General features: G+C 37.9%; 1 pseudogene; it reads left to right on the top strand.

The window, feature by feature from the left end:
• The first annotated feature begins 406 nt into the window (after positions 1-406).
• On the top strand, positions 407-507 carry LOC118721825 (annotated as a pseudogene).
• The last annotated feature ends 11,309 nt before the right edge of the window (positions 508-11,816 follow it).

The raw sequence follows: 11,816 nt of genomic DNA, 5'->3' as shown, positions 1-11,816 counted from the left end.
ATCCAAATATATACAGCCCATTGAGTATTTACCAAGGTGCCAAGTCAATTCAATGGGATAGGGAAGTCTTTTACACAAATGGTGTTGGAACAACTGGGAAAATGTATGTAAAAAATAAAATAAAACGCCAAAATCGGTTTGGCTCAGTGGATAGAGCGTCGGCCTGTGGACTGAAAGGTCTCAGGTTCGATTCCGGTCAAGGGCATGTACCTTGGTTGCAGGCACATCCCCAGTAGGGGGCGTGCAAGAGGCAGCTGATCGATGTTTCTCTCTCATCGATGTTTCTAGCTCTCTATCCCTCTCTCTTCCTCTCTGTAAAAAATCAATAAAATATATTAAAATATATATATATTATATATATTTAAAAATAAATAAATAAATAAATAAATAAATAAAATCCTGAGTATTTGCTTTGGCAGCACATACTACAATTGGAATGATACAGAAAGAATAGTATGGCCTTTGTATAAGGATGATATGCAAATTCATGAAGCAGTCCATATTTTTCAGAAAGTTGATCTTACATGTTCTCACCACACAAAAAATAGTAACTGTGTTAATTAGCTTGATTGTGTTACTATCTTTATAATGTTTACATACATTTTTAAATTAGACCAATCTGATTAAATAATGGACAAAAACCTGGACACCAAGAAAATAAACAATTGACAAATAAGTGTATGAAAATATGATCAATATCATATGTCATTAAGCAATTGCAAATTAAAACAACAATGAGCTATCAATGCCACCTATGAGAATGACCAGAATCTAAATGCTGGTGAGGGTGTGAAGCACCAGGAATTCTCACTCATTGCTAAAGGGCATGCAAAATGGTGAGAAGGCAGTTTGACAGTTTCTTACAAAACTAACATCTTCTATCATATGATCAAGCAATCGTACTCCTTGATATTTACTTGAATGGGTTGAAAAGTTAAGTCCACACAAAAACCTGCACATGGATGTTTATAGCAGCTTTATTTGTTAATTGCAAAAACATGGAAGCAACCAAGATGTCCTTCGTAGGTGGTGAATGGGTAAATAAACTCTGGTACATCCGGACAGTAGAATGTTATTCAGCACTCAAAAGAAACGAGCTGTCAAACCTTGAGAAGATAAGGAAGAACCTTAAATGCATATGACTAAATGAAAGAAACCAATCTGAAAAGACTACATATCCTATAACATTCTGGAAAAAGCAAAACTGCAGAGACAGACAGTACATCAATTGTTGTCAGGGGTTGTGGGAGGGAGGGATGAATAGGGAGAACATAGAGGAATACTAGCACATTGAAACTACTGCAATAGTGAGAAATGTCATTATACATTTGCTCAAAACCATTGAATGTCCATCAACAAGATTATGTCTTGCTTAACCAGTGTAAGGTAATTATCTGGTGACTTTTCTTCCTATAGGAGTAAAATTTACATGCAACAAAATGCAATATCTACTAAGTGTATAATTGGATGAGTCTTGACAAGTGTGTATATTCATGTAACCAATGCCCAATCAAGATAATGAGACGCTTTCACCACCCCTAGAAAGTCCCTTCATGTCTCCCTTCCCAAATAGGCAATTTTCTTCTAATTTCTGTCATCATCAGTGAGTTTGTCTGCTCTTGAAGTCACACAAATGGAATCAAACAATAAGTATTTTTTCTGTCTGATTGACTTACTCTGTACAATGATTTAGAGATTCGTATACAACATGATACAGCCTCTTGCATTATTGGGAATTTTTAATACAATGACACCTGCCTAATGATTGAGCAGTTCCATTCCTGGCTTATCCAAAGGAATGAAAATATATATTCACAAAAATGTAACCAAGAGTGTTAATGGGCAGCTTTGTTTCTAACAACCAAAAACTGGAAACAAATACAAATGTCCATCAACAAGATTATGGATTTTTTTAAAAATAGATTTTATTGATTTTTTTTTTACAGGAGGAAGAGAGAGGAATAGAGAGTTAGAAACGTCGATGAGAGAGAATCATTGATCAGCTGCCTCTTGCACACCCCCCTACTGAGGATGTGCGCAACCAAGGTACATGCCCTTGACCAGAATCGAACCTGGGACCTTTCAGTCTGCAAGCTGACGCTCTGTCCACTGAGCCAAACTGGTTTCGGCAAAATTATGGATTTTTTTTTTTAAGTATTTATACAAAGGAATATTAATCAGTGTTAAAGGGAAGGAGCTAATACAACAATATGAACAAATTGATCATTGGTTAGCTTGCTGTTGGGGCCAACCTCCCATTATTCCTCTCCCCAGCTGACCAGCCCCCGAGTGCCCCCCCGCCATTGGCCCTAATTGCCGGCGTGGCAGAGGGACCCCACCCATGCATGAATTCGTGCACCGGGCCTCTAATTTAAATACAAACTTGAAAGATATTTTAAACCTTCAGTTAAAAAAACAGATGGCAGACAAAAAATGTGCTATTGAATTTTAGCTATTAGAATGTGATATCTAAATTCCACATGAAAATGAGCAAATGGGATGAGTAGCTGTTAACATTGACATATTAGAACTGTATTTTCCAAGAATGTGTTGCTTGAGATTAAGTAAAAGTTACTCTGAAAATATTAGATCTTCCTCGAAATGAAAATAATTGTATTTCCTAAGCCAGAAATCTCAACAACCTCCAGATTCAGAAATGAAGTCCCGGTTAATTTGAAAAGATGATCAGAGAACTTTTACTCTATTGTGTAGCTAACATAAAAGGAAACTTCTGAACCACCTACAGGTTCTCCTTCTCTGCTTTCTAGAAGAGGTCACACTCCTTTCCTCTCCCCTGTCCGTCATGGGGTGGCCCCTCCATTAAGCAGACACGTCTGGTTTAAATTCCTGCCACATGTGATAAATCAATGCATAACAGGTAATAAATTTAAAAGACGATATTCCTATAGGCTGTGGCTTCTATTCTCTAAGTCTTTGCAAGGTTGATGATTTTTCCATCTCAGCTTGTGTTTTAGTAATAAGAGAAGGCCCAAAACACAGAATGCACTTTAGAACTAAGAGCTTATCTCCAAAGGCAATCAGCAGGAAACTTGAAATAATATCCCTGCTGCTGTTGCTGTGTCTTTATGAGCTTTGAAAACTGAACCTACCATTTCACAGCTTCCTAAGCTATTGTCCTTTTTATCCAATTGTGTGTAGTAATTGGGGATTATTACTAAAGTATAATGGATATGCACTATTTGGATTATTCATACATTTATTTTTTTATTTTAGTACAGATATTAAAAAAAAAAAAACTACCACCATTTTTATTAGTTAAAGCACCAATTGTAAAAAGGCAGTGTAGCATCGTGACTAAGGATATGGATTTGCCAACCCTATTACTTGAGATGACTTAGGCAAGTATTAAAATGCTTTAACCTTCCATTTTCTAATTAAACAAAATGGCAACTTTCTCGTAGGATTATTGTAAAGATTAAATGAGATGGTGTTTATAAAATAACACATATCTGACACATACAGAATTTGTGAGGTTATTGGCTATAAGCACAGTTGTGAACTTACAACTCTTTAAATTTCCAGGATTAAAGCTAATATTGTCAAGACTGGAGGCCTCTGAGAAATGGTGTTCCATGGTGTGTAATTAACAATGACCCTCAATGGAAAGTTATTCTTAAAAAAAAATTATATATGTATATATATATATATATATATATATATATATATATATATATATATGTAATTGATTTCAGAGAGGGAGGGATAGAGAGAGATAGAAACATCAATGATCAGAGGGATTCATTAATTGGCTGCCTCCTGCATGTTGGACTGAGCCTGCAACCTAGCATGTGCCCTTGTCCAGATCAAACCTGGGACCCTTGAGTCCACAGGCCAATGCTCTAGCCTCTGAGCCAAACTGGCTAGGGCAGGAAAATTATTCTTATTGCCTTTCTCTTCTCCGCCTCACCTACATTTGGTTTATGTCTGTCTCCACTACTAGATGCTGGGTTCTTTGAGGAGAGGTTCTATGTCTTAGGGCTCTTTGAAGTGCTGAGTCTGGTTAATTAATTGTAGACTCTTAGTAAAGGAATGTATAAATGAACTTGAAACATTAATTTTAAAGTTGCAGTGTTTATGACATTTTAAGTAGTTATCTAAAATATAATTTATTTTAACTGGGTCTTATAAAAACAATCTAGGTATTATAGCTATAAACAAAAGAATAGTTAACAATCATTTAGTGTTTTTCGTTTACATCTCAAAAAGAATTCCAGTGAAGGCATTGTACATCTGAGTTATCTATTTGATATCTAAGTGGAGGGAGTTGGATATAAGTTTGGAGTGGTCCTATGTTTCCAGAAACTTACAGAAGTTCATAAGTTTGGAGAAAATTGGGAGTTGTCAACACATGGATACTGAGAGCCATGTGTCTGAATAAGATCACCCAGGGAGAGGATATGAATTAAGAGAAGAAAAGGTTCTAAGACAAAACCCTGGAACATTCGAAAACTTAAGTTTTGGATGATGATGAGAAGTCACAAAGACACTGAGCTGGACGAGGTCAGAAGGCCGGAGAAAGTAGGAGAGCCAAGAGAAAGCCAATCATCCTATGTTTAGCTCTCATTGTCCCTGTCTCCCATCCATCTCATTCCCTGATCCCTACCATTGATCTCAGGAGCTTTTGCCAGTTTTGTTGCTGTATTTGGATCCACATCCTCGGTTTTCTTACATGTTTCTCTGTTTCTCAAGACACGTAATGCTCTGTTTTGCACGTATCTTTAAATTTGGCCCACCTGACACTTTCGGATCTAGAGTTAAGGTCAGGGGTGTCCCTATGCCAGCTTCAGCTCACATCCATCATGTTGTACCTTGCCCTTATTCCTTCCTTCACTTGTCAATCTCTCAACTGGAGGAAAAAAAGAGACAGCTTCTCTCTCTCTCTCTCTCTCTCTCTCTCTCTCTCTTCCCGTCTCTCTCTCTCTTTTAATATATTTTATTGATTTTTTTACAGAGAGGAAGGGAGAGGGATAGAGAGTTAGAAACATCGATGAAAGAGAATCATTGACCAGCTGCCTCCTGCACACCCCTCATTGGGGATGTGCCCGCAACCAATGTACATGCCCTTGACTGGAATCAAACCTGGGACCTTTCAGTCCGCAGACCAACGCTCAACCACTGAGCCAAACCGGTTTTGGCGAGACAGCTTCTCTTGATGTTCTTGGCTTCAGACCCCCTGATTCAGTTTTCAGGTGGGTACCTTGCACCCATTTAACTTATCCTGAATCCTGTTTTTCTGGACTTCCTCCTTGCTTGTGTATTGTATTCTTGCTCCAGCTGTGGGCATTTGGCCACTTTGGACTAACAACCTTGTTCTTTTCAGTAAGCTCCAGAGTCCTTTTATCTCTGCACAACCCCACCTCCACCATACCCCATTTTCAGGGGCTAGTTCTCTTGCTGTGACCCTGTGGGACATTTGAGCCATATTTGGAATAAGGTCAATTCTGCTGAACACAGCTGAATATATTGCCCACATTTTTTTTTTACCAGCTGGGATCTCAAAGAGTCTGGAAAATAAAAGTCCCTGGAACAGAGGTGTATCAGATGGGAAAAGCAAATATTTGATTCTCAGCCTGCAATTGGTGCTTGCTTCCAGCAATCACATGCTTTATCAGTCAAAATTTCTTAAGAGAGCCGAAACCGGTTTGGCTCAGTGGATAGAGCATCAGCCGTGGACCCAAAGGTCCCAGGTTTGATTCTGGTCAAGGGCATGTAGCTGGGTTGTGGGCACATCCCCAGTAGAGGGTGTGCAAGAGGCAGCTGATCTATGTTTCTCTCTCATCGTTGTTTCTAGCTCTCTATCCCTCTCTCTTCCTTTCTGTAAAAAATCAATAAAATATATTTTTAGAAAAAATTTCTTGAGTAACAGGGAGTCTAATTAGCAAACAACACCTGATATTTCTCCTAGAGATTGTGGGACATAAACTAAGAAACTAGAATCCCAAGATAATTATAGAGGTTCTAGAGTTATTTTTTAATGGGTTGTTATTTGAGGGATCTATTGTCATTGGCTTGTTCCCTTTTCCCTAAATTCTTACTAAGTAGGTTAGGAATGTTTATGGGAATAGTGATTGAGATCTAATAATAAGCCATTAGAATTCCTGGTTTTCAAGGCCATTGTATCACTAGAGCACTAGAAACAAAGAATTTCCAAGTTCTAGTTTTCCTATGTATGTTGGCTAATGATGCTTGATATAGAACATCAGTAATCTTTACTTCAGTCCTTCAGTTAACAAGCTAAAACTGGTTTGGCTCAGTGGATAGAGCGTCGGCCTACAGACTGAAAGGTCCCAAGTTCGATTCTGGTCAAGGGCATGTACCTTGGTTGCGGGCACATCCCAAGTGGGAGGTGTGCAGGAGGCGGCTGATTGATGTTTCTCTCTCATCCATGTTTCTGACTCTCTATCCCTCTCTCTTCCTCTCTGTAAGAAAATCAATAAAATATATATTTTTTAAATCTTTCTTCCTGTAACACAAAATCCCTTGTTTTCTAGGTTACCAGGATGATTTTCAGATTTACCTAAAACAGAGATGTAATCCTTTTTCATCTCATGGCATAGGGAAACTAATTGCTAAAATTCTGTGGCACACCAAAAAAATGTTTTATTTTTTGCCCCCCTCACAAATACAACAATATAGATATAATTTTGACTCATTCACACCGAATGGCTATTGTTGTGTTAGCTGTTGTCATCTTTTTTATTTGATAATCTAAGGGAAAAGAGGTCAGTGCTCCTGACTTATATAGTCAGGTATTGCATGTTTTAAAAATTCTTGTGGCACACCAGTGTGCCTGGCACAGCACAATGGTTGAAAATCGCTGACCTAAATTATAACCTACTTTAGTATGGTTATCCAATGTATATTTAAATGGTTTGCTTTTGTGGAGTAAAAAATGCTAATGAGTCAGCAGATGGATACTGCAGAGGTTTCTAGCTCTTGATGTAGTCTAAAATAAAATAAAACTTTCTTTGTATGGGCGGGATTTGGCAGTTCTTTTAAATTCTTTACTGAAAAAAAAAAAACATTTCTAAGAAATGTGTTAATTAAGAGATGTCTTTACCCTCTACTCTCTCACCCCACAAAAATCATTCTAGCCCCACGCTTGCTTTACATGGGAAACATTTAAATGTCCCTAAAGGCAGTTTGAGCAAGTTGTAACTTGATTTCAGTATTTTGCATTCTTCATCTGTGCTTTCCCTCTAGGATCTTCTAGCCTTCTTTCCCAGAGAAGTTGAATTTCAATATTAATCATCTATTCCTTGTTAGTTCCCAGGATGATTTTTGGTGTTCCTAGATCCTTGCCAAGGCACAGATTTCATCTCTTGCAGAAAACATTTTGAAAGGAAACAACTACAGTTTGTTTGAATAGAAAAAAACTTTCTTCATATTATAAAACTAAAGCTATTTATTATTAAATCCTACTTTATTTTAGTTTGAAATTTGCTGTCACAATATCTCCTGTATATGTACTCCATTAACTGCAAAGAAACAGTTGACTATCCATGCTGCATCAGAATGAAACATTTTATTCATTCTTTTGACTTTGCAAGCACATGCTAGTTCATTATTTTAATAAAATGCACTAACAGATGTTAGGCAGACTGTGGCCACATCTGGGACATATAAAAATTCCATTCCAAGTAACCATAGGAGGGAAATAGCACTATTGTTTAGTTCTCCTCAAAAACATCACTAGCCCATCTTACTTACTCTGTTTCTCTCCTTTAAATTGGTTGGTTAAGAGTAGCACCAATTATTTTGTCTTGGGAAAACAAAAAGGAACAATGAACCAAAACACCAAGGAAGGTGTCATAAAAAGAAATACACTATGCTGAAACACAAATAAAACTTCACTAAAGCTTGTGGCTAGAGTTATGTACTTTTTTTTTTTAAGCTGAAGCAGTTGTAAATCTTGAGCTGCTTGCTTCCTGAAGTCACGCTGAATTATAAGTCTGCTTAGCCTTTTTACGATGTCCCTGCTCAACTTGACCCTTTCAAAGAAAGCATTGCACAAATATTCCAGTCTTCTAACCTAGCTTTTAGTTTTTATTTGGTTGTTTTCTTAAAGCAAGTGTTCTAAGAAAACAAAACAAACCATATTGGTTTTCTGCCAATTAATCAGGTCCATATATCATTATATTTAGCATCGTCTCTAGCTTCTTGAAAATAGACCATGCTGAGGATTAGAATAATAACTAGTGCTGGAGGAAGCTCTAGATGTTAGTCTCACATATTGCTTACCAATAGAAAGAGAGAGAGAAAGAGAAATGAAGAAATAAAGAAATAAAGAGAAAGAGAGAGGGAGGGAGGGAGGAAGGAAAGTAGAAAGGAAGGAAGGAAGGAAGTTAGGAAGGAAGGAAGGAAGGAAGGAAGGAAGGAAGGAAGGAAGGAAGGAAGGGAGAAAGGAAAGAAGGAAGGAAGTTAGGAAGGACAAAAGGAAGGAAGCAAGGAAGGAAGGAAGGAAGGAAGGAAGGAAGGAAGGAAGGAAGGAAGGAAGGACAAAAGGAAGGAAGGAAGGAAGGAAGGAAGGAAGGAAAGAAGGAAGGAAGGAAGGAAGGAAGGAAGGAAGGAAGGAAGGAAGGAAGGAAGGAAGGAAGGAAGGAAAAATTGTGTATGCAGCATGGAGCTGGAAGCCACTTATGGCTCAATGGAAAGTGTGTTGGACTTGGAATCAGATGACCTAGGTTTGAGCCTCAGCTCTGCCACTTTGAGCTCAATGTGACAAAACACATTTCCCTTGCCTGTAAAATAGGAATAATACTTCAGAGGATTGTTTTGAAGATTCAGTGAAATAACAGATGTAAAAGTGCTCTCTGTCCTGATCAGTGTAGCTCAGTTAGTTGGAGCATTGTCCTGTCCACCAAAAGGTGCCAGATTTCATTCTGGTCAGGGCACATACTCAGGGTTCAGATTCGACACCCCCGCCTCCCCCACCAAACCTATGCGGGAGGCTATTGATGGATTTTCCTCTCTCACATCATTGTTTCTGTCTCTCCCTCTCCCTTCCTTTCCTAAAATCAATGAAGTTCTAAAAAAAAAAAAAAAAAAAAAAAAAACAAGTGTCCTCTAAACTGGTTTACATATGTAGCTTACTGTATTTTCCGGCGTATAAGATGACCTTTGAAATGAAAAAAAGTCAACCGAAAATCGGGGGCAAAAGACCAAAATTGCACAAAAATTACCTTCAGACCTTGACAGCAAAGTAAGTCTTTTCTTTGAAGTGGGGGGTAGTCTTATGCAGCGAATATAGGCCTAAACCTATGTTTTAACTGTAAAATTAGGGTGGCCTGCAGTCTTCATCTTGGATGAGCGGATAACCATTAGCTATTTGGAGAACAGCTGAAGAGAAATCCATGTGGTAGATGTATAATAGAATAGGCAGGTGTGAAATTCCACTTCAGACACCCTGCCTAAATAAAGCAAGCCTCTGGAGGAACTAAATGCAATCTTGATAGAAATTTCAGCTCTTAAGTAGTAACAGTGAGAAGTGAACCAAGTCCGTTCTATTTCACGTACACATTGGGATCAAAGCTTTCCTGTCTTTCTCTCTCTTAACCCCTATTTCTTGAGCATCTGTGATTTGTGCCAAACATTGTGCTATTCTCTAGGTGTACACTGACAGACAAGATTTCTGCTGTTAAGGAACTAATGTCCTAATTATGTAAGTTACACTAATACCTTCATTCCAAGCATTTGGCAGAGTTCTAGGTACATAATAGATGCTCGATAAAAGTTGATTGAGCTGAACTAATCTCCCTAATTTTGTAGCATCACACATAGCAGCCAGCCAGTAGAGAGGCAATTCTTGTGATCAGGGATGCCTACCTAATTCATTGTGTGATTAACAGGTTACTATTTCTGAATGGAAAAAATAGTTTTTCCCTGTATTTTGAGGGGAAACGTATTTTAACTAGAGTCATCTAGTCATCCAACTATGTAGTGTTAATGTAATGTTTTCCTACTTAAAATACGATTATCACTTCTAATTATACCATGGGGAAATGGTGAACAATACTAATGTCAGTCACCCAGAACCCCTATTCTGCTACTAGGTTCTGTGAAAAAACTCCAGGTCTCATTGTATAACATTAGATTTCTTGAGTGACTTCCAGAAAGTTATGCTTGCCTAACATAAACTTGCCTAATTAATATAGCCATAGTGCCAAGCTTCTGAGTAAGAGATAATATAGATGGATAACATGAGTTCCATTAATTTATCAGTAGTATCTTCCATATTAAGGATGCTAGCCTGAGGTCTAGCATGTTAATCACACTTATTCAGATATCCCATAAGTTTTCCATTTTCTCACTAATTCTCACATGAATCTTTTTTAGGTACTATATTTAACTTTCATCCGTAACGTTCCCGTGCTTTCTACAAATGATCACTTTTCTCAACACCAATTGAATTTCTTAATAAAACATGTTATTATTTTCATAAGCATTTTAATAGAGCAAAATGTTTTGAATTAAGAAGATCTTTAATTGAATTACACATGCAGTCAGCATAAATAAAGATGGGAGTTGCTTCTGCAATTGCATTATTTCTATAAAGTGGACCTACTGGAAGGGAGAATTAGAAGCATTACTGGTTATTTTTATTTTTCACATTGGAGGAAGGGCGTAATCTTGAAGAATCTGAGAATTATGCTTTTTTATTTAAAGCTATAGATAGCAGGTGAAAGTTTCCAAGTCACTGAAATAACAATGCTTTGCTCTTACTTTAATGGATTGACAGGATACACAATGCATGTCTTTAATATTTTAGATACTTAATCCTAGTTCTTCAGGAAATCATCTGAACACACCACCTGAAATTGACCCTTTTCTTTTCCAAAACCCTAAGTAAATTCAAGCCACTTATTTGGCACTGGTTGTAGAGAGCTTTGGAGAGTTCGAAAGCAGGAAAGGACCTAGGAATCATTCAACACGATTCTCTCATTTTGCAAATAAGAAAAATAAATCCAGAGGAGTTATGCCATTTACCTAGGTCCCATAGTTAGAGACACCTTGAAGGCTGTAAAACCTAGCTTGCCCAATTCCCAGTGCAGCCCCTTCCCTTCTGCCAGGAGTGTCCCGCTATTGTGGATTTGTTTTTCAAGAGAACTTGACATCTCACCAATAGTAGTCCATCTTGAGATCAGGGAACTCTTTTCCTTCTTTGTTACTTCTTCCGTTTATAGCTTAATTTTTTGTGCATTTCATATAATTTTCTGTAGACTAGTTGATTGTGTTTTAGGTAATGATTACATGTATTTAACCTATTCTTATATTCTCAAGTTTAGAAGAAGGTTAGATACAGAGACAGTAAAGCAACAAACAGACTGTCAAATTATAGCGGGGAGGGTAGGGAGATATAGGGGAGATAAGAGATCAACCAAAGGACTAGTATGCATGCATATAAGCATAATCAATGGACAGAAAACTCTGGGGAGGGAGGTCATGTATGGGAGTGGGGGGGGGCAATGGTAAGATATGTACACATATTATACCTTAATAAAAAAATAAAAAAAAAGTAAAAGAAGAAAAGGTAATACTGGAAGGGGCCAAATAGGTATGAATCAAAGAGCAGCCAGGTCAACAGCAAGAGCTTACAGACAGTCCAACAATCTACTTTGAGAACTGAAGGTCATTTTCCCCGGGATCACTGGATCTTGCAGGTTGCGCGTGCAGGGTGGAAAGTGTGTCTTTGCTGAAAGGGGGTGGTGGGGTGCCCAAGTTCATCAGGTGAAGTTGTGAAGGTGAATGCCCAAGGAGGATCACTAAGGGGCTGGAGGTGGAAGAGCTGGGGACGG

Source organism: Pipistrellus kuhlii, unplaced genomic scaffold (genome assembly GCF_014108245.1).
Source record: "Pipistrellus kuhlii isolate mPipKuh1 unplaced genomic scaffold, mPipKuh1.p scaffold_m20_p_18, whole genome shotgun sequence".
In the NCBI taxonomy this organism is placed as follows: Eukaryota; Metazoa; Chordata; class Mammalia; order Chiroptera; family Vespertilionidae; genus Pipistrellus; species Pipistrellus kuhlii.
This window is presented reverse-complemented; position numbering and strand designations above follow the sequence as displayed.